The 7,095-nt window shown below is 37.6% G+C and overlaps 1 long non-coding RNA gene across 1 annotated transcript; it reads right to left on the reverse strand.

The window, feature by feature from the left end:
• Positions 1 to 1,172: 1,172 nt before the first annotated feature.
• LOC139775721 (uncharacterized) lies at positions 1,173 to 5,200 on the reverse strand. Its single transcript, XR_011718913.1, has 6 exons — positions 4,539 to 5,200; positions 3,405 to 3,522; positions 2,482 to 3,309; positions 2,007 to 2,363; positions 1,589 to 1,925; positions 1,173 to 1,440 (listed from the first exon to the last, which is right to left on the reverse strand). It is a non-coding gene; the product is annotated as an uncharacterized lncRNA (long non-coding RNA).
• Positions 5,201 to 7,095: the final 1,895 nt, after the last annotated feature.

Genomic DNA, 7,095 nt, shown 5'->3' on the forward strand with positions numbered 1-7,095 from the left:
ATAAGGAAACTTAATTTTGATATATCTTTGTATTTTGATTATACATATGGAAAATACTTCCGAAATACAAGTTAGGATGTCGATGTATATCAACGTATACGTATGTACACATCGCTTATGGTTGGCCTCAACTTATGCCGAACCATAAAGATATATATATATATATACCTATATATATACTATGTGTCGTAGGCAAATGGTTATTTTAGGAAAATAGCTTTTGACTAGGCAAATGCTATCTGCCTGGTCAAATGGCTTTCGCCCGTTTATTTGTGTTCAAATGCTATTTACCTAGGAAATTGATTTGAACGCTTTCTAGGAAAATGGAAATATGTTGTAGGTAATTATTCAGAATAGGGCCTTTTCCGAATTTTGATATTTTTTGCGGCTCTCTTGGTAAAAATCTTTGTAAAAATCTTTTCCAACAACTGGACACATAGTGCGCCTTGCAAAGTACATGCGTGAACTTTCCACGCGTGGAAAGTTGTAAACCCATGTGACATATCATCTCGCGTGGAAGCAGAAATATGATAGTTCGAATACTTCGAGCTATTTTATTCTAAAAGTTTATATATTTTTTATTTTATAGAGAAACGATGGATTCTAAAATTAAACATATAAAGATTATAGTGTAATTTTTAAGAGGAAACAGCGGACAAATTCTGCCAATATTTATAGTAGCTTTCATAGAGTTTATTTCAGAACAGTATAAAAATAAATTTTTACAACGAACTTTACGGAAAGCTGTTTTTGAAACTGCAACTAGAAAAAGTATCACAGGAGATCTGTTTCTAAACGAAAGAAACATAAAAAAATATCAAGAATTTACTAACGATGTTATTAATGTAGTTTTTCTAGTATTTCGCTGAACAATTATTTCAAACAAAGAAATGACACCATCGCCCAAAAAATTCAAATTATAAAAAAGAAAAAAAAATAAACCGGTTCGAAAATAACAAAACTATAAATAAATATGAATATTTCGTTTTTATTAAAGATTAACTTATTTTAAACCTAATTTAGCAGATAATTTTTACAAAGTAAATTTGTAAGTATAAAAATATAAAAAATAAATTGATTTGTCCTAACCTATTAAACAAAAACTATTTCAATTGTCAGCAGAATGTATAGACGGACATGTGCGGATATCTTTCCTTCCATTGATTTACCAATTCATTAACCAATTGATTTATATCATTTATATTACAGTACATGAAATAAAACTCCTGCAGTTTAGGACATTGTTTCAAAATAACCGAACATTTATCAGGTATATCAAGTTTCGTGTCAATAAGATGTAACTTTTTTAAGTTTTTGCACTGCGCTAGTAATTCCAACCGGTTATCAGTGAGGACAGCACTGAACAAATGAACTTCTTGCAAGTTTTGATAAGAGGAAAGTAATCTAAATAAGCTGTCATCAGTAACTGGGTATTCGTATCTGTAACAAAAATATAATTAGTACAGTACTTTAATTGCAAGAGAAAATTCATGTAACTTTTTCAAGATGCTCGCAAAAGAAGCAAACAAATTTCAATAAAGAATACAATAATGTGTGTTTTAAAAGAAAATGTAGCACACACACTTACAGATGAATGTTCACTTTTTGTAAATTCTTACAGTTAGCGAGAGCATTAATACCCTGAGATGTAAGATCACATGCGTCCAGTGAATATATTACTTCCAAGTCACGACACGAATTTCCCAACTCTATTAGAACTGCATCGTTTATCCGGTCTGCCGATAACTTACGCATCCGTTGATTATTTTGCAGTATTTTGCAAAAACATTCGGTTGTTATACCACTAAGTCCAATAAGCCAGTATTCTATACCAGTATCAGAAAGGTTTAAATGTTCCAAATTATTTAGCCCCTCGAGATACGAAAATCCTTCGTCGTCTATGTTAGAATTACTTAGATCCAATTCTAAAAAAAATTTGTATTACAAATTGTTATACAATTTACCAATAATCTTGACAATTATATACATATACTATATGCATATACCTTTCAAATTTTTGCATGTCTCTGAAATTTTAAGTAGGACAGGATTTAAGCATTTTCTATCGTTGCAGCCACTTAATCTTAAATGCGTTAAACGCCTGCCGCAATTATCAAGAAAGTTTACGAAATCATTAACATCAAAGTTGCAATCTGTAAGATCTAATTGTTGCAAATATTTACATCTAGGTGTAAAATAACAAAATATATCGGACATATATATCCGAAATTTAATATATCGCATGTTCAAACGTGTATAGATCCCGTGTTAAAATATCAAAGCGCCTATTATTTACTTCATTCATGCGGCATAATGTTACCACATCTAAGTATTTAAATATTTTTAGTAGTATTTTTTTCATTCTGTAAAGATAAAATATAATTAATATAATACAAAATAAATACTTTAATACTCAAAGTACAAAATGTCATTATTGTAATAAATATTGTGATGAGAAATAGACTTCTTAGAATACTTTACAGGAAGTGCAGATAAACTGCAATGTGATAGCTCTTTGGATTCATCCAATGAGAGTTTCACTCTCTTGGCACAATTCGGATTACTTTTCAAGAAAATACGACGCGGATATCTCTAATCAAGAGGTTGCTCATAACCAGGGATTACCTCCTGAGATACCTTTTTGTGCTTCAAATTATTCTGAATATTCAATATATTCAATAATATATCATTCAAGTTAATCTGAATATTCAATATATTCGATAATATATAAAAAACCCCTCTTATGTGGCTGCAAATATTATCGGAACAAATTAATTTTTAAATTAATTTTTATTATTAACAGAAAAAATGGATTCAAATATTATTTAATGTCGATGATAATAATACCTTTTAAAAATAACACAGTATTTGAAAAAATCCTGTTGCAGATAAACTATATCTAAGTGTGCACTTTCTGAATCTGTTGTTAAATTATGAACATCGTCATGGTATGGATTGTATATGTAGTTAATTTTTTGGAACAGATTAGTTAAACTCGTTAGTTAGGATTTCTAGATAGGATCCATTCTGATGTACCGATGAGCATCACAGCATCCAGCTTTGTGTAGGAGACCTGTGAACTGTCCTTAAATACTAGTTTGAGCATTTTGGTTTTAAAGTTACACGGATGCGACAACGGTGGAGAAAATAATCTTGATTTCTTCGGGGGTGCAATCTGAAACGAGTTATCCCACAACTGAATCCAGTGATTATTGGAATCTTGAGCCGAAATTTGAATTACGCTTCCAGGATTACATATTTCGTAAATACAGACTCTGATTGGATATACAGCTTCATGAAACTCGATATCTTTAAATAGAAAATATTATATTTACTTACTCTCTTCTCAGCAAAAGCGTATCTTCCTTAACAATATCTTATTTATCGATTTAAATATTACATACCAATATATCTTTTTTCGCTCGTCCGATCATCATCGCTTGGTATTTGCCCATCAATGGGTCTCATGAAATCTTTGTTTTGCCACGGAGATATTGAAACGCCAGTACCATCCTTTATCCTCTATATTAGAAAATCAAAATTGTCAAATAGTAGAAAATCTTGTAACATATAATATATAGCGATTACTTTGTATAGGACTATAACAGAGATAGGTAGTACCAGAGAGATAAGAGACGACGACGTATCTTAACGACGACGTATCTTAATAAATATATAAAATTTTCACATTTGGACTTTGCGTCGCAATATCTCCGCTCGTAGGACACGTAGCGGAAAAATAAAAACATTTTTCTTTATATATCGACCCCAAGCTATCGATCAAGCCTACTTAGAACTTGATCCGTTCACTCGTTATTGAGATCTGAATATCTCGAGTACTCGCAACTCGTCGCGTCGCGTAAAAGAGTCACGGTCGGTCTCGCTCCGCGTGTACTTGGCGCGAGACACTTATCGTGTCTCTTGATAATTTTCTGTCACTGTACTGTCTTTAGAGTCATAATGTTTTGACTTCAATATCATTACGTAAACAAATTACTAAAGATATTATCACATGATAATTACATAATTGTCGCAATAAATATTAATAAACTCAAGTAGAAATTGATTTTTGAATTAATTTAAATTATTATACATTGTGTTCACATTGTGTTCTAATGATTAGTAAAAATTAATAGAAAACATCGAATGTATACTGCTGTAATGTGGCGCGAGGCCGTAACTATTAATTCATATGAAATATATAAAGTGCATATCTCTTATGTCGTGATTATTAGCTAAAGAAAGAGAAAAAGGGAGAAAGCGAGAGAGAGAGAGAGAGAGAGAGAGAGAGAGAGAGAGAGAGAGAGAGAGAGAGAGAGAGAGAGAGAGAGAGAGAGAGAGAGAGAGAGAGAGAGAGAGAGAGAGAGAGAGAGAGAGAGAGAGAGAGAGAGAGAGAGAGAGAGAGAGAGAGAGAGAGAGAGAGAGAGAGAGAGAGAGAGAGAGAGAGAGAGAGAGAGAGAGAGAGAGAGAGAGAGAGAGAGAAATAAGATGCAAAAATTAAAATATATACGCAATATTTTAGCCAGCTATCAACTTACATTATTTATCAGTAGGAGCGGGGATCTTATACCGTGATGATCTCTAGATATTGCGCTTAACGCAGACGTGATGAAATCATGAAGGATGACGTTGGCACGACGAGTGGCCTCTAGGCTGACCGGTATGCAACGAGAGAAAATTGTCTGGCGTAATTAGCCTTGATTCCATGTGGCTCCCTAGCTCAATCCGTCCGTAATTAACTTTTTTTAATTAGAGTTAATATTAACCGCGTCGCGCGATATCGCTCGTTCGTCATTCACGACGGTGCGCGCGGATCGAAGAGCGGAGAGACAGTCGTTGCCGATACGTTACGAAATTAAATACCACCCGGGCCGTTGCGTACTCGCGATCCGGATGATTTCGCGATGCCACCTGCGCACGCGGATGCGAATAATTTCTGCGGATCTCGCTAACGTTACTCCGTTAAATGGAAAATTGTCTGCCCCGGCCGGCCTTGATTCCGCGCCGTCTCGCACTCCGACCTGTTCCATAATTAATCTTGCAGTTAACCTTTGGAAATTGCGTTTTCGACGTACTTGCGCTTTCGTACACGAAGCGAGATCATCCCGCGGAGAGTCGGCACTCGACGAGACGTATACCACCACTCCCCCTCGACGGTTATATGCGTATCGTGAGAAGATTATGGAATCCCATCGGGATATACGCGCATTCCTGCAGAACAGCAGGTGTGGATCGCGAGAGATCGCGCACGATCTCGTCCCGAGAGACCAAGGTCTGCCCGGATGATAGCGGGGGTCTCGGCTATCCCGCCCGAGTTTAGCTCAATATCAATCTAATTTATCCCTCCGTTTCGCGCGCGTAACGGTCCCGGCGTCATGGGAACCGTGCCACGAGATCGGCACCAGCGGGCAGACAGACGGACGGGCGTACGCACACCTCGCCCATCTATACGCCCGCTTTATGATTCGTAACGCTTCACCGGACACCAGCAGCGGCTCTCAAAGCACCGTTCCTCCTGCAAGAAGTAGTGAGGACCGAAGATGAGATCGAAATTAGAATCTCAGTCTTTAAACTTTTAGATTTAGATAATTGAACAATTTTAACGATCCATCCTAACTTAGCATTATAGAAGGATAAAATGTGAAGAATTCTACACTGAGAAAAAAATGTTCTAGATTTTAGTAAATATTAGTTTGCATACAACTGTGACTCCATTTACTAAAATAAAGAAAATTTTTCTTTTTATTAGTATATGTGTATTTACTGAGAAAAAAATATACTAATAAAAAGGGAAATTTTCTTCGTTTTAATAAATGGAGTCAAAATTGTATGCAAACTAATATTTACTAAAATCCAGAACATGTTTTCTCAGTATAGAAGAATAAATTGTCCTACTAAATACAAAACTTCGAAAAGTTATAGTGCGATGCCTCCTAATTGCTGGCGATGAAAACCTTCTCATCTCGCATTAAATTTTTTCAAGACTCGAACAGGTAAACGACGGAAACGGTGAGATGCGCGCTCGTGCCAAGTCACGAGGATAGGGTTTCCGACAGTTCTTTCTGAGGACGACGACAACCTCGTAGAGCTCTGCGTACAGGTACAAGGAGAAGAAATGGAGGAGTCGCGGGGTGGAAGAGGAAGGCGATAGGTGGAAGCGGGAGAACCGATTAATAAATTCGCCGTGCCCACTTCCGGTAACCCTTAGCGCGTGTCTCATTAGACCCGTAAGTCCGGCTTAAAGAGAAATTAAATACAGCGTCTCCGTAGATGGGTGTCGACTCCGCGGGGACCCCATGCCGGGAGTACCGGGCTTTATAATAAACGTTCGCAACATCGTGCTTGAACACTAATGCCCGAGCGCGCGCGACGCGCGTTTTGCTTTGAGGTCCCACGAAAGCACGTGCCCCGGCTAACGCACGTGTGGTACTCGCGAAGTTTGTCATACGGTCTCCCCTACGGTCGCTCGAAGATCGCCGGCGTCGTTCTCGACGGGCGAGAGATGTAAGGACACGACGAGTAAAAGACGTAGAGAAACGTGGCTTATCTGTGAAAATAATTGTCCCGCTTGTATCCGAAGACTTGAAGTGCGTGCTTAATGCCCGGAGTTTGTGACGCTCAGCGCCACTTCTGCAAGTATGATTAAAGCGTTTCGAGAAGTGTCAGATCATTCTGATAGCGTGTAATTTAACATTGTGCACTATCTGTCAGTCGTTGCGAAATCTACCGAGATATTACATAGGGACTAGCATAGCAATCTTTTTTTCACGCTGTCCGCACTCTTGTGCACAACGTAAAGAAAAAGACTGACCGCATTCGGAAAAGTGTCAGCGTGGCTATTAAATGATGATAATGACAGGAATAGCGCTCGCCGTCGATATATCTTGCTGTCATCGAGCGACGTTTCGTTTTTTCCGCGTCGTTCCTCGAGGTCGTCTTATCGTGCGTGGGATTAGATCCAGTCGACGGGTCAATTTACAAGCCACTTACGTGCGTGCAGATTACGCGCGCGGCCGCTGCTTTTTTTTTTCTCACTCGCTGACTGAGCGTTTAATGCCGGGAGAATCCGGCATCGCCGTTGGAGACGATTTGCAC

Source organism: Temnothorax nylanderi, unplaced genomic scaffold, assembly GCF_030848795.1.
Source record: "Temnothorax nylanderi isolate EJ_2023f unplaced genomic scaffold, tnyl_v1.0 TNYL_tig0103_pilon, whole genome shotgun sequence".
In the NCBI taxonomy this organism is placed as follows: Eukaryota; Metazoa; Arthropoda; class Insecta; order Hymenoptera; family Formicidae; genus Temnothorax; species Temnothorax nylanderi.